We start from the raw sequence: 16233 nt of genomic DNA on the forward strand, positions 1-16233 counted from the left end.
CTTGCAGCCGTCTGCAAACTTTGTCAGCCAAAGTCCCTTCATGTTGGCCTGGACTTCAGAGAAGTAGATACCAAACAGGAGACGACCCAGGACCGAACCCTGTGGGACTCCACTCGTGACTGGTCGGCAGTCTGACTTGGAGTCAGCTACTTTCTCACTTTGGGTTCTATCTGTGAGCCAGTTTGCAACCCACCTAGTGATATAGGAGTTGATGCCTAGCTTAGTGAGTTTTTCTATGATTCCTGAGTGGGGAATGGTATCAAAGGCCTTGGCCAGATCAAAGTAGGCTGTATGAACCACCTTGCCTTCATCCACAGCTCTGGTGACTGACTCAAAGAAGTCGACCAAGCTGAGCAGGCATGATCTACCCTTCACCAAACCAAACTGTGCGGGATCCAGAGTTTCTTCATGACTATACATGCTTAAGTGCCTGTAGTTGGTACTTATATGGCTTATGGAGCACAGCATTCACCATTTGTGCTCTGTTCTTTACCGACTCTATTGTGTTTCTGTTCATAGAAATAAAGTAATTATCATATAAAATCATTTGAATCCATGAAAGCTACCTGACTTTCATTTCAGTGACACTACAACTCAGTGAACATATTTGTTGTGTTTTACTTAGACTAGATCTGGTAAGACTCAGAGGCAATAATATAAAATAGAAGGTACTATTGGGACTTTCCCCATCACTTTTTATTTTATATTATTTAGCTCTAAGGTTAACCTAATGTGAGAGAAGTGAATGCTGAGGAAATGTACGTGCCCACTTGCAGTACTGTGATTTCAGTACCTTTGTTAATTCATAGCAAGCTCATATTTACAATATGGAATCATTACATTATGCAATCATATATTGATGAAGTACTATCAGCTGTTCAAATATTGCCCAACCTATATAAAGTAATTGAATTACCAGCCCATCACTTTACACAGAACTCTCCGGACTGTCTAAACAAGAATCACTACTTTTTAAACTTATGATGTCTCATCCATTCCATTCTGCTATCACACAAGAATTTGTCAATGCTCTCATAAACTCCTCTGATATGGCTGCCCCCATTCTTTTCCTGTTTTGTTGTTGTTGCTAACTCTACTCCCATTGCATACCCATTCACAAGACTGTATTTCCAAGACACACATTTATGCATTTTTGCATTGAATTTTGGCAGCAATATTTTACACCATTCTTCCAAATTTGCCAAAATATATTTCACCGTTTATCCACCTTCTTGCATATTAACCTAATGTGTATATTTGCATTACTAGTAAAAGAACCTAATTTTCCTTCTTGGCCTTCTGCAGGGTCATTTATATAAACACTGTAGTGGGCCAAGCCAAACAGTAGGCAGGGGTGCACCAGTGGTTTGCTGTTTGCCGTGTTGTATTTTTATATGCTGCTATCCTAGAACCCATTAGAAGTCTGTCTAAATATTTCACTAATATTTTTGTGTAACTGTTGCGCATACCTTGTTAAAAATGGAGTATGCTATGTTATCAGCTCCCTATTGCATCTACTGTATTGGTTACCCTATTAAAGAACTAATACTATTATCTTGCAAGACCTTCCTACTGTGATTTAGTCATTGGGCCGGATTCACGAAGGCTTGCACAGAGTCTAAGAGTAGTGTAAGACTCCATGCAGCCTTCGCGATCCAGGAACAGCCCAAAGTCCATGTAAGAGACAAGCTAAAACGTCTCTTACACGGAGTGGGCGTGGATAAGCTAATCACCTCACTTGCAGCAGAATAGCATGCAAATGAGGATGATTAGTGATCCAGGAAGCCCAGAACAGCCCGTGTAAGAGCCATTTTAGCTGCAGAAATGTACTCAGTTGACAACTGAGTACGTTTCTGCAAAAACTGCAATGGAGCCATGTCAGCTCCAAATAAAGGGTGCATATGTGTCAGGCAGCATGCCAATGGCCAAATATGTGGCCATTGGCAAACTAACCTGATGCAAATATATTAAAAATATAATTTTTTTTCGGCGATTGCCGATGTTTAAACCCAGCGCAGCCCCGCGCAAACGGGCTGCGCTGTATAAAACATAAAAACGAAGGTTATAAACCCACAAATGTGGGTTTTATGCAATACATGGAATGTCAATGCAGGGACCAGCACACCAAAACCAACATGGCCACCGTGTAGTGGTTGCTAAGGGGGGAAGCTGAGTCTAAGACATGTAACTAAGCATTAGTAGACAATCTGATGCAAATGAGTGTTAGGATACTGAATTCCACTGTCACATAGCAAATGAGCACAGTTTGAGTAGTGTAAGAGTTACAGAGGGGGAGGAACAGAGTAGGAGATAGGTGACATCACAGGGGGGAATGGTAGAAAGAAATGCAGTTCATTGGAGGTCAGAGTTACATGACAGATGTCAGACAGATATCATGGACAGAGGTGTGCCACTAGATAAGCATGAGAAAGTCAAGAAATGGAAGGTGTACACTGTTGCCTACACCGAAGTTTCTTACTGGGCGCATGCCATGAAGCGTGAGTAAGGCAGTGTGCGCGCGTGTAAGGCAGACTGAGCATGTGGGAGCGTGTTGGGAGATGTTTAACACTGTTTGCGTGGGTGTGCATGTGTTTTAATCTGAATAAGCAGATTCTGAACCGTGTAAGCATGTGTGCGCGCGTGTAAGCCACTGTGAGTGTGTTTCTGCTGGTTTGCACACGGCTCCTCCCTGAGGAAACAGAAAGGAAAAAGGAAGCAACAGATTTAGTAGGAAGCTAGCAGGGAATACTGCTGGAGCTAGCAGGTGAAAACAATTAGAAGCAGGCAATTACACAGGCAGAATAGTAGCCCAGCCCAGCACTTAAAACTCTGCAAACAGCAGTGCAGGATGTTTCTCTCAAGAGACACTGCAAGACAGGAGTAAGCTATTAGAAGTAAAAACTGAAAAAGCTGAACTCAGAGCAGAAATGTTAGGGGCTGCCATAGCTGTCATAATGAGACATAGGCGACTTGCTGAGGTTGGTGACAATGCAGATGATGCCAGACAACCCACAGTGAGGAGACGGAGAAGAGTGTACAGGCCCAGGGTCACCTACCATGGGTTACATGAGCTGGAGATAGTAGAGCGCTATAGAGTGGACAGAGACCTCCTGCAGCAAATAGTGGAGGTGTGCAGGCCATGCCTCACACACAGAACCAACAGAGGGGAACCCATCCCAGTGGAAACCAAGGTATGTGTTGGCCTAAGAATACTAGCAACAGGTACCTTCCAGAGACCAACTGGTGATATGATGGGGATATCACAGGTATCAGCCTCCAGGGTACTGCACCAGTTCCTGGATGCCATGTCAGCACATGTCAGTGATCATGTATATTTCCCCAATGCCCGTGAGGTATTGGCCATCAATATGCATCTCTTCCAGCAAATAGCGGAATACCCCGAGGTAGTGGGTGCAATAGACTGCACGCACATACGCATCAAAGCACCAGCCGGTGAGCGGGGTAGGGCATACATCAACCGCAAGGGTTTCCCCTCCATCAACTGCCAGGTCATGTGTGATGCCCAGGGCATAATAATGAATGTGTGTGCTGGCTGTCCTGGGAGCTACCATGATTCCCACATCTGGCATTTGACGCAGCTGTACCAGACATTTGCCAATGGGGACATCCCGCACGGACACCTAGTGGGGGATGCAGGTTATGCACTGGAGCCGTGGCTGATGACACCCAGCAGAAACGCACACACACCTGAACAGGAACGCCATAATGAGGCACACGCACAAACACGTAATGTAATAGAGCGTGTGTTTGGGCTGCTCAAGTCACGGTTCCGGTGTCTGGACACATCTGGTGGAGCCTTGCAGTACACACCAACTACATGTACCCAAATTGTCATGGTATGTGCTATGCTACATAATATGATCTTGCGAAAACAGCTGCAGCAGGACCAGCATAGGGCCGGGCCAAACAGCCCCGCACCATTGCCAAGGCCATCACAGGCAGAGCGTGACTCAGAGGAGGAACAACCTGAGCCTGCCCCAGTAGGCAGAAGGAGGCATGCCCAGTATGCCCTGGCCTTGGCAAAGAGGCAACGCATAGCACATACACTGGCTCAGTAGGAACCCTGGGAATGATACCCCCTCTGACTCACTCAAATAATAACATGGATGCCTACAATGACATGACCTGCTCACAAACATGTACAGGGAAGTGTAATATGCGCATCCGACAGAGGCAGCCCTGCAGCACCACCTGAGGCATGAATGCCATGTGTTAAGTAATGTAACACCATGTACTATATGCACACCTGAGGACCCTGACTAACATCCTACCCTCACCAAGCATCATGCCACAATATGAAAATGAGATGATCAAGTGCAATAATTGACTGAAGTATTGCAGTTAGTCAAAGGGGATCCAATGTGTGCCAGTCTGGGATGACATGCTGAGCATGACATGATGCTCCACCTGCTAGGACTGGTGTGCACCTATCAGTGCAGGCCGTATGGATACTGGCAAAGGCTGTTGTTACCCATAGTGTGCCCTGAATAGGTAAGGCTCAAAACACAAACCTATCTCCATAGGTATCAGAAGGGATAAGAATAAGATAAGGGATAAGTCAAAACAGCAAGATGCATGCAGTCTAAACTCACCCAGTATGGAGAATGTTGATATCTGTGCTGTAACAGAAAACTGAGTCAAGGCTCACAACAGCACCCTAACACAACCAGGTTACACCTCATACTGTGCTGTACAGACTCAAAACATGGGACAAGCTACAAAAGGAGGGTGACTAGCAAGAATTGTCAAGGATAACCACACCCCATGTTGGTACCACAACAAGAAGCAGCATGGACTAGCCATGGTCAAGTAACAGTGGCTAAAACTGCCCCCCAGTTTATAGCCTGCTACAGACTACTGTCCCAACACCAGGAACTGCACCTGGCCTATGCTGGAATACATGAATATATCAAGTCCTCCAAACCACATTATATTGGGTGACTGAAAATACCCAGACATAGACTGGGAGCATTATACTAGCTCCAGCAGTGTAGGACAAAAGTTCATAGAATCCATAAACCAAAAGGCCCAGGAACAACATACCACTCCCACAAGAGGGGTAAGCATACTGGATGTGATAATCAGCAACATGGGTACTGGATCGCAAGACGAGAAGTGTATTGCTCACTGGTAAAACCAGACCATAGAGTAATCACACTGGATATACAAATCCTGACCACAGTCCCTGGCCAGAAAACCACAGTGGAAAACATGTGTAAAGCAATATTTACACTCCTCCAAACTGATGTGGAATCCATTAAAGGTCCTGTGCAGGTGCAAAATATGGGCCATACCTCAGAACCTGTAATACAGCCATTCCATGAACACTGCCAGGAATGCTTGGATTATGCAATCCTAAATTAAAACAAGACACAATGCCATACACGCAGGCATCTGGCATGGTGGACACCAGCCATAACCAAACCATGCAAGAGAATGAGGAAGCTACTACATGATAGAGCAAACATAAACAATGAAGTAATCACTGATCAGTAGTATGGCAATAAAATATGTCCACACATACAATCCACTAAGGCCAGCCACAACAAGTTGAATCTGTGAATCCTGAGGCAATGTTACACCTGCCCCAAGTACACAGACAACCCCAACTCCACCCAAGAAATACAAATATATGTGAGAGATGCAACCATCTATCCAAACTGGAGGCTCAGCTCCCTCAACCCAGTACTCCCAAAACTAGTCAGGAGGAGAAGGTAACCACACACACCACAAACACAGTCCCACATAGACCTATCACAACTGCAAACCAAACACATAAACACAGAAAAACATTCCCGGAGGCACAAATTACAAACACAGCACACCAACAGAGGCCTCTAAAGCAGACACCCAATCAAACAACCTCCAAACATAGCACATGCAACACATAGTACACAAAGCTGGTGTGCCAAACAGTCACAGGCCAGAAGGAGAAACAACATGCCTGATACAGTTGTAATAGGTGACTCCATAGTCAGACACACTGCTGTCCCACACCAGACTGAACAAGGGAAAGGGTACAGTAAGCTGCCTGTAGGCTGCCACAACGCCACATAACAGAATTATGCAGGTCACTCCAAAGCAAGTAGAAATATGATGCAGTCATAGTCCATGCTGGTGTGAATGACCTGAGATGTACCTCCCTAGACTACATGAAAAGAGACATAGATGAGCTCTCTGATTATGTAGTCCAGGCCAGTATGACACTCACCATTTGCAGCATCCTACCCTTACCAAGAATAATGCCACAGTACAAACACAGAATGATCAGTCATAGCAAGTGGCACACTTACTGGTGTCATTCCAAGGGGATCCAATGCCTGTCTGCTTGGGATGTCATGCTTGACAAGCCACACAACTGTTCTTGGGATGGCTTGCACCTGTTACCCCTGGGCATCTGGATATTGGATAAGGCCTTTGCCACCTCCATAGAGCCTTTTGTAGGCAAGGCTGAAAAGACTAACCCACCACCCTAGAAAACATAAGTGGAAAGAAACATAAGGGTAATGCTGACCAATGCCAGATGTGTAAACCCCAATATGCATGCTCCCAAGGCCATCCCCAGTATGCAGAACATCGATGTCTCTGCAGTGACAGAAACCTGCTGCAAGCCTCCTGACAGCACACCAGCACTACCAGGTTATACCACATATCATGTGTCATGGCCCCAAAACCTGGAACAAAACATAAAAGGAGGGTGAGTATCCATATTCAGCACAGACACCCATACGTCCAGGTAACTGACAATGCACAAGGCATTGGAGTCCACCCATGTGCAACTAACTGTAGGCAAGACTGCTGTACAGTCTGTAGCATGCTACAGACCACACTCTCACACACAGGAACCCCACCCAGCCGTCCTGAAGACACTGGACAGTATGAATGTCCCACCAAATACCAAACAAGGTACCACAAATTACCACATAGGTGGTAAACCATTATGTATGGAAGGAGTAATCAGGGACCTAGGGACACAAGTGGACAGTAACCTGTTATGTGACACTCACATTGCCAATGTGGCTAGGAAGACTGTCTACATTTGACACCATATCAGGAAAGGATTCACATCTACGTCAACAGAGGTCATTGTGCCCCTATACTGTTCTCTTATCACACCCATAATCTAGTACAATGCCTCATATTGGATGTACCTTACCTGACACCTGCAGCAGTTAGAAAGACCTCAAAGGTACCTCACCAAGAGGATAAAGGGTCTCAAATACATGTCATATGCTGCCTGGCTGTAGACACCCCAGTTGAATGCAGTCACATACTGCCTACACAGAGGCATTGCATGCCTGTTGTAGAAGGCCATGCCCAACACAGGAGTAATGGACATGCTCCACCCCAGAAAACTCAAAGCCATCGGAGCTGTGAGAGTGAGAGATGTCAACCTCAACAAATAATGAAATAGGATGTGCTGGGGGGACAGATACATAATCCAGAGGCTCCCCACACCCTGGACCGGAATCCCACTCCATGTTAGGCAGAGCCCCTCACTGACACTCTTCAACAGGAATCTTGCCAAGTGGATGGATGATTGTAGAGTTACACTGGGGGTCTTCACTGTGTCATGTCCAGACAGAGGCACAGCAAAGCAAATCATAAATGGCCATAATATTCACATAGCAAGGGGTGGCAAAAGCCACACACACTCTGGCTAGGCTATCAAATGCCCTAGGGTGGATAGCCTAGTATGAACCTATGAACCTATGAAGATACAAATTGTACAGGACACTAAGGATAATCCCAAGGCTTTCACAACTGATGGTGGAACCGTGTTGGGAATTCACAGATATGCTCTGAATCACACAAATATCACAAACACACACACACATATTGCCAACATACATCCTGACAGGTGCAGTGCAACCCCCAGAATGCAGAATATCTATCCCAGCAGACTGCTGGCCCCCTGACATTGCAGATGCTGAGGTAACAGCCAGCATCTACAAAGCAAAACACACAGCAGCAATGGTATGAGATGGTGTCCTGGGCTGAGTGCAACATGGACTCCAAGATGAATGGAATGCCAAATCACACTACTGCTCAATGTCAGCCTTACCACAGAATATGTACCCAAAGAGCAGTGTACAACAACAGTGGTCCTTCTCAACAAAGGTGTTGCCTGAATGGATACTGAAAACTACTACCCCAGAATCCTGAGAAGCTCGGTCTGCACAGCTATGGAAAGGATCAGCATGTACCACAGACATAAAGATATTGGGGACCTACTGACACCGGACCGTACCCAGTGTGGCTTTCTTAAGTGCAGATCCTGCCCCTAAACATGTTTGACTCAATTGAAACAGTCATTAAGGTCATTGATGAGGGCAATGTGGTCCACACAGCGTAGCTGGACCTTGCAAAGGCTTCTATACAACACTCTACGTGTTCATTATAGATAAGCTCACCAGCTTAAATATAAACCCCTATGTCAGTAGAGGGGTTGCAAACCAGACCAAGGACAGAACAGACATGGTCAGACATGCTGCAGCCATGTCAGACTACAAACCAGATATAACTGGCATCCCACAAGGCTTGGTCCTGGGATCTCCCTCGTCTGGTATATATGTCCCATAGGTACAGGCAAACATGGAAGGACTGTGTCTGAACATGTTTGCAGAGGGCTACAAACTGCTCACCATATATGATCCACCAGCTGACACAAGCATCCCACAAAAGGGCCACATAGAAACAGACAACTGGTGCCATAGCCATGTCAGCAAGCTAATTGCAGAAAAGTGTATAGTCAACCCCCATGGATATACAGTAAGTGCCCACCAATTACCACATAGGTGTTAACCCATTATGTAGTTAACATGTAATGAGAGACCTGGGGACACAAGGTGATAGATATCCTGCATTGGACAAACATGTGCTGTAGTGTTTACAGAAACATACCATATACCCACCTAATCATGAAGGTTGTCAGATCTAGATAAGGGGAGGTCATTGTGGCTCTGCAGTCATCCTCCATCAGCGTTACAATTGACTACAATAGCCCCTGTGGGATGTACCTCAGCAGACACCTCCATCAACCGTAAAGTCCCCAACAGTACCTCACCAGGAGTATCAAAGAGCTTGCACAGATGCCATGTGTTGCCTGTGTTGCTGGTATCAATAAACATGCTGCACCTTGTACAATCTGAATGGCAGTGAGCTATGCACATGAGAGACCTGAACCCCAGCACTGACTTACATAGGACAAGCTGTACTGCATGATCCATAACACAGAAGCCACCCCCACCCATGAGTGAACTCCCAGTACAGGCTACCCATAGAGTCATTTATCAATTTTCCTCAATGGGAATCTTGATGAGTGGATGGGAGATGGTAGCTTTATCCTGGGTATCACTGTCATGTCACAGGTAGACAGAGGCACAGTATACTAACCATGACATATGTCATGGCAAACTCCACTTACAATGTGTGTTGAAGGACAAACACACTCTCCAACTAGCATTAGACATGGACTAGGGCACATCGCTAATGTTTGCAAATGTACACTTATGTTGTGGAATACACTACCAATGTTGGACAAGCCTGGTTTAAGTAGTTCATATCTGAGCAGAATGCAACATGGTCAGATGTACACAACTGGCCCCTAACCAGGCTGTTGTGCTCACTATCGAAATGTAAAGCAGTGATAGCACTAAAGCCCAGTATACTGTCCACCACAGTCAAAGTACTACCAGTACACTATACAGTACTACAGTGTTTGGTCAGTGTGAAAGGATGTTGACAACTGTATGCAAAGTATCCCATGCAAACACTGCAGGCACAGTATAATCCTGTTGTGTTCACACACAAAGCAGTTGTACAGTAACTACACAACATGACACACAACACACAACCATAAACGGGTGATATTTTTTGAAGTTCACACTCATCCACAAATGTGGTGGGCTGCAGAGTTCAACATATGGAATGCTCACACTGGGCATGCTCACACACTTTGATAAATGAGACATATGTCAGACAACATACCATGGGAAGGCTGAACTGGGCATGCTCACACACTTAGGCCAAATCTCAGTTTAGCAGTTGGACACACATATCTGGTATTTTTACGTGTTATTCCAGGAACCAACCACATTACAGCAGTCTGCCCAGTGCACACAGTTAAATGACTACAGAGACATACGTGATATAGTGGATCCCTCCCATATGCAAACATCTTCCACAGATGCACAAGTTGTTCATACAAACAGGGAATGCTATGGCAATAAAGATGTGCAAACAGTCTATCAGCAACAAATAATGTGCATTTGACAATTAAACATATGGGTGTAGAGGTCAACACTAGGCTGTTTGCCCTAGGGAATGACAGCTTAGCCAGAGTGTGCTTGGCGTCTGCCTCCCCACAGGATGCACATTCCCCTTTCTAAACACCGATGATGTCAGCACCCTATAAGTACAGCAGGAGAAACGAAACCTCCCAGTAATGCGAATAGCGTGCTCTGCTAATGTGTCCATCACAAGTGTCATAGCATAGTTAGGTAGGGATTTGAATCCTGCAAATGCTCTGTGTGTAAGTCTGTGGGAGAGAAATGTCCCTTTTGGCAACTGGGAAAACACACTACAGGATGCACATTCCCCTTTCTAAACACAGATGATGTCAGCACTCTATAAGTATAGCAGGAGAAGAAAAACTTCCCAGTAATGCGAATAGCGCGCTCTGCTAATGCATCCGTCTCAAGTGTCATAACATAGTTAGGTAGGGGTTTGAATCCTGCAAATGGTAAGTGTGTTTGTCTGAGGAGGATGTGTGTGAGAAAAATGTCAGTTTTGGCAACTAGGAGAACAGACTACAGGATGCACATTCCGTTTTCTAAACACTGATGATGTCAGCACTCTATAAGTATAGCAGGAGAAAGGAGACCTCCCAGTAATGTGAATAGCACGCTCTGCTAATGCGTCCGTCTCAAGTGTCATAACATAGTTAGGTAGGGGTTTGAATCCTGCAAGTGTGTGTGTTTGGCTGAGGGGGATTTGTGTGTGTGCTCTTTTGTGTGAGGGAAATGTCCCTTTTGGCAACTAGGAGAACAGACTACAGGATGCACATTCCCCTTTCTAAACACCGATGATGTCAGCACTCTATAAGTATAGCAGGAGAAAGAAAACCTCCCAGTAATGTGAATAGCACACTCTGCTAATGTGTCTGTTATAACATAGTTAGATAGGGGTTTGAATCCTGCAAATGGCAAGGGTGTGCTTTTGGCTGAGGGGGGTTAGTGTGTGTGAGGAAAATGTCCCTTTTGGCAACTAGGTGAACAGACTACAGGATGCACATTTCCCTTTCTAAACACTGATGATGTCAGCACCCTATAAGTACAGCAAGAGAAGTGAAACCTTCCAGTAATGCGAATAGCACACTCTGCTAATGTGTCCATCTCGAGTGTCGTCAGATAGGGGTTTGAATCCTGCAAATGGCACGTGTGTGGTTTTGGCTGAGGGGGGTTAGTGTGTGTGAGGAAAATGTCCCTTTTGGCAACTAAGTGAACAGACTACAGGATGCACATTTCCCTTTCTAAACACTGATGATGTCAGCACCCTATAAGTACAGCAAGAGAAGGGGAAACCTCCCAGTAATGCAAATAGCACACTCTGCTAATGTATCTGTCTTGAGTGTCATAACATAGTTCGATAGGGGTTTGAATCCTGCAAATGGCAAGTGTGTGTTTTTGGCTGAGGGGGGTTAGTGTGTGTGAGGAAAATGTCCCTTTTGGCAACTAGGTGAACAGATTACAGGATGCACATTTCCCTTTCTAAACACTGATGATGTCAGCACCCTATAAGTACAGCAAGAGAAAGGGAACCTCCCAGTAATGCAAATAGCACACTCTGCTAATGTACCTGTCTCGAGTGTCATAACATAATCAGATAGGGGTTTGAATCCTGCAAATGGCAAGTGTGTGTTTTTGGCTGAGGGGGGTTAGTGTGTGTGAGGAAAATGTCCTTTTTGGCAACTAGGTGAACAGACTACAGGATGCACATTTCTCTTTCTAAACACCGATGATGTCAGCACTCTATAAGTATAGCAGGAGAAGGAAAACCTCAGCAGTAATGTGAATAGCGTGCTCCGCTAATGCGTCCGTCTGAAGTGTCATAACATAGTTAGGTAGGGGTTTGAATCCTGCAAGTGCGTGTGTTTGTCTGAGGGGGGGGTTAGTGTGTGTGAAGGAAATGTCCCTTTTGGCAACTAGGAGAACAGACTACAGGATGCACATTCCCCTTTCTAAACACCGATGATGTCAGCACTCTATAAGTATAGCAGGAGAAAGGAAACCTCCCAGTAATGCGAATAACACGCTCTGCTGATGCGTCCGTCTCAAGTGTCATAACATAGTTAGGTAGGGGCTTGAATCCTGCAAGTGTGTGTGTTTGTCTGAGGGGGGTTAGTGTGTGTGAGGGGAATGTCCCTTTTGGCAACTAGGAGAACAGACTACAGGATGCACATTTCCCTTTCTAAGCACTGTTCAGCTGAAGGCCATGGCTCTGGCACAAGTTGTCTGTTTCTATGATGCCCCTTTGGAAGATGCTTGTGTCGGCTGGAGAGTCGATTATGGTGGCCAGTTCACAGTCATCTGCATATTTGGTCAGCCACAGTCCGTCCTTGTTGGCCTGTACCTCCAATAAATATATACCAAACAAGAGAGGTCCCAGGACTGAGCCTTGTGGGACACAACTCGTAACTGGTTTGGAGTCTGGCATGGCTCCAGCAATTCTAACCATGTGGGTTCTGTCCTTGAGCCACTGTGCAATCCATCTAGTGATATAGGGGCTTATATTTAAGCTGGTGAGCTTCTCTAGAATGCCCAAGTGGGGTATTGTTGTGAAGGCTTTTGCGAGGTCCAGGTAGGCTGTGTGAACCACCTTCCCCTCGTCAATGGCCTTGGTGACTGTTTCAAAGAAATCAACCAGGTTAAACCTGGTAGTGCTGGTGTGCTCTCAGTAGCCCTGAACCAGGTATCTGTTACTGCACAGATATCGATGTTCTCCATGCCAAGGAGAGTTTCGGGTGCATGCATCTGGAGGTTTAGACTTCTGGCATTGGGTAGCATTACTCTTAGTTTCTTATCCCTTGTGATACCTATGAAGGTGGGTTTGTCATTTGAGCCTTGCCTAACATAGGCACTATGGGGGTAGCAAGAGCCTTTGCCAATATCTGAAAGCCCAGGGATGACAGGTGCAGGCCATCCCTAGCGAAGCAGGTAGTTCAACAGAAGATGAATATGTGAAGGTGTAGTGCCTGTGATTAGTTAGCAGTAGCATATATGACTGCTCACGTGGACACATGCCAGGTAAGTCATATGCACTGTGTCACAGGCAATGTACATGTGAACAGGACAAACAGTGACATCCTGTCAAGTGGGACATGGACATACATACAGTAAGCTATGCAGATGGCACTAGGAGTCCACATAAGCTCTATAACTATGCATTGTAGGTGTGATCAGTATTCCAGGGTAATTGCAAGCAAACATGCATGCAAACAAAGCTACAGTAAACAGGGCTGCATGTAGTCCATTGTACAACAAACAAGCTGTACCACTTCCAGTAGGTAACACTGCAAATATGCAGGCACTATGCACATGTACATGGAAATACACGGGTCAGATGGCTAGGGTCCAGTCTCAGCACACACAAGTGTACAGACCATGTACTGTCAGGATGTACAATAACTGGATGGAAACCCATGTGCTCATACCTGCAGTAATACACATGTCAAATAACAGACACTGAGCCTTCACTCAGTGGTTCCATACTTAGTAGGATGTATGCTACCTGGCCTGCCACCACAGTATCCCTGACATATATGGGGACTCTCCCTCCTGTGACAGTTAGTTTTGTGTGTTGGGGCTGTCTAGCATGGTATGAGATGTGAGCATGCAGTGCTAGGGTGCTCCTGTGTGTCCTGTACCAGTCGTGTAGTACTGCACACATATCAACATCCTCAAACATCTGCATTGCAGAGTCCAGTGTGGGCAACATGCCACTTGCAATTTACATGTCCATCATTGCATATTACTACATTCATTACCTTATCCCCTGTGCTACCTATGTATGTAGCCTTCTGTTGACATCATTACCACCAGTATGCCAACATGTGCAGATGATACACTATGGTAATTACCATGGGTGTAGACAACAGTACATGACAATTACACACTTACTGCATCAGGCATGCTGTGATATACCCACAATTAATTCAGCACACAGTACTGTTAACAACATGATACTATTACTACACATCTATGTGGTCACCCTGTGCATCAGCAACATGTTAACCTGTACCTGCACAGTTGTTACAGATTGCAGGAGGTGGCACAGTTTCATCATATGCACAGGGTGTGAACTTGGTATGCCTGAGTCAGCCACCGATACCACTGATTGACATGTATGTGTATGTGTGTTGGTGAGGGACAGCAGTAGAAGGTGGGGCAATGTTGATGCAGTGTGTGCGTGTATGCGGTAGCCCTAGGTGTTGTCAATTTGCATGTGTGTATGAATGCACACAGTTCCACCTCATGGCTGCCATATACTGGTGTTTGTGGACAGCCACAGACTGTACCTGCCAGGTCATACAGATCAGTGTCTCTGGCCACGGACACGGTACGTGTGCCTTGCAGGGGTGCTACGGACCGTATCCAGTACCAACCCAGACTGGGTACTGTCATCAGAAGCAGGTGTTCGTTGACTGGACACAGATCCCTGTCGGGCCTGGCCAGAGCCACGTGCACGTGGTCTCCTGGGGCGGTCTGATGACAGCACAGACCCAGCATTGCTGGGGCTGCTGCTGGCACTACGGGGGTGGCCACGGCCCTGTTGTCGTCCGCGACGAATGCCAGCTGCTGGTGTTGCTGGCATACGGCCACGTCGACACCTCAACCATCCACCATCGCCCTGGCTCATGGACATGTAGTTGTGGAACCGGTCTAATATGTCCCCACAACGTCTGTCTATGACATCGGTGAAATCACAGATGGCAGCCGCAATGTCACGCATACTGTCAGTCATGGCTGTGCGACATGCTGTCAGCTCCCTCAGACCCTGTCTGGTGTACTGTTCCATACGTGACTGTGCCTGCATGACAGCCCGAAACATAGCTGAGGTTGTAAGACCTCTGTGGGCACATCTGACAGGGGCAGTATGCCCACGGATGCTTCCACGAGAACCCCTGGACATCTGTCTGTGTGGTACCATACCACCCCCTCTGTCACTCTCACCCCCCTCTCCACATCTATAGCAATATATGTACATCAATATATATATATGTGTATATGTCTACAGACATATATATATATATATATATATATATATATATATATATATATATATATATATATATATATATATACATATAGATATATCTATATACACACATATATATATATATATATATATATATATAGAGAGAGAGAGAGAGAGATATGTATATAAATTCTGAGTGAGGCACATGTGTACAGATGTATTGCAACAGGTGCCTGGTGACAAAGGCATGGAGTGAACACCAGTGTCAAAACCAGAGTACCATACCACATTCCAAATCACCTACACCAGTAACCACCAGATATGTGATTGGCTGCCCACCACTGCATGTGTCAGGGGTGAACAGGGTCATAAATGTGTACAATAGTGGCCCCAATGATATTCACAGTGGCACACTATCCCTGGAATACCTGCACATGGTATGTGTCAGCAAACATGGTGTGTCAGCTATGGACATGTAGGGGCTCGAGAACAGAGTCCCGAATCTCCCTACGCACCACAGTCCGGACGCTACGGAGGGTGAGTGGTGGTTCTCCTCTGGCCACACTTGCAGAGGGGGGGTGAGCCCCATCCCCTGCAGCGCTTCCACCCGCAGGTGGCACAGGGCCACCGGAGGAGGGTCCGGACTCGGCACTAGTGCCAGGTGCACTCGCCAGCTGAGGTGGGAGAGGTGGGTCCGCTGGAACCCGCCTTCCCTGTCGTCCTATGTTTTGCATTATGTCATGACAGTTTGGGTTAGTGACATATAATACCATTCACAATTAGTTGTAACAGCATGCATTAGTATTCCCATTAACCAAACACCCAGATATTCACACCATTGAACAGCGTGCATAACACATGCATAATTTGAACAGAAATACACAGTCCAACAACATGCAGGGTTAATTGATGGCAACAGGCCATCAGGTGTGGATGTATGAACAGGGCAGATGC

The sequence above is a fragment of the Protopterus annectens genome, chromosome 8.part0 (assembly GCF_019279795.1).
Source record: "Protopterus annectens isolate FY-2018-M chromosome 8.part0, PAN1.0, whole genome shotgun sequence".
NCBI classification, from domain to species: Eukaryota; Metazoa; Chordata; order Ceratodontiformes; family Protopteridae; genus Protopterus; species Protopterus annectens.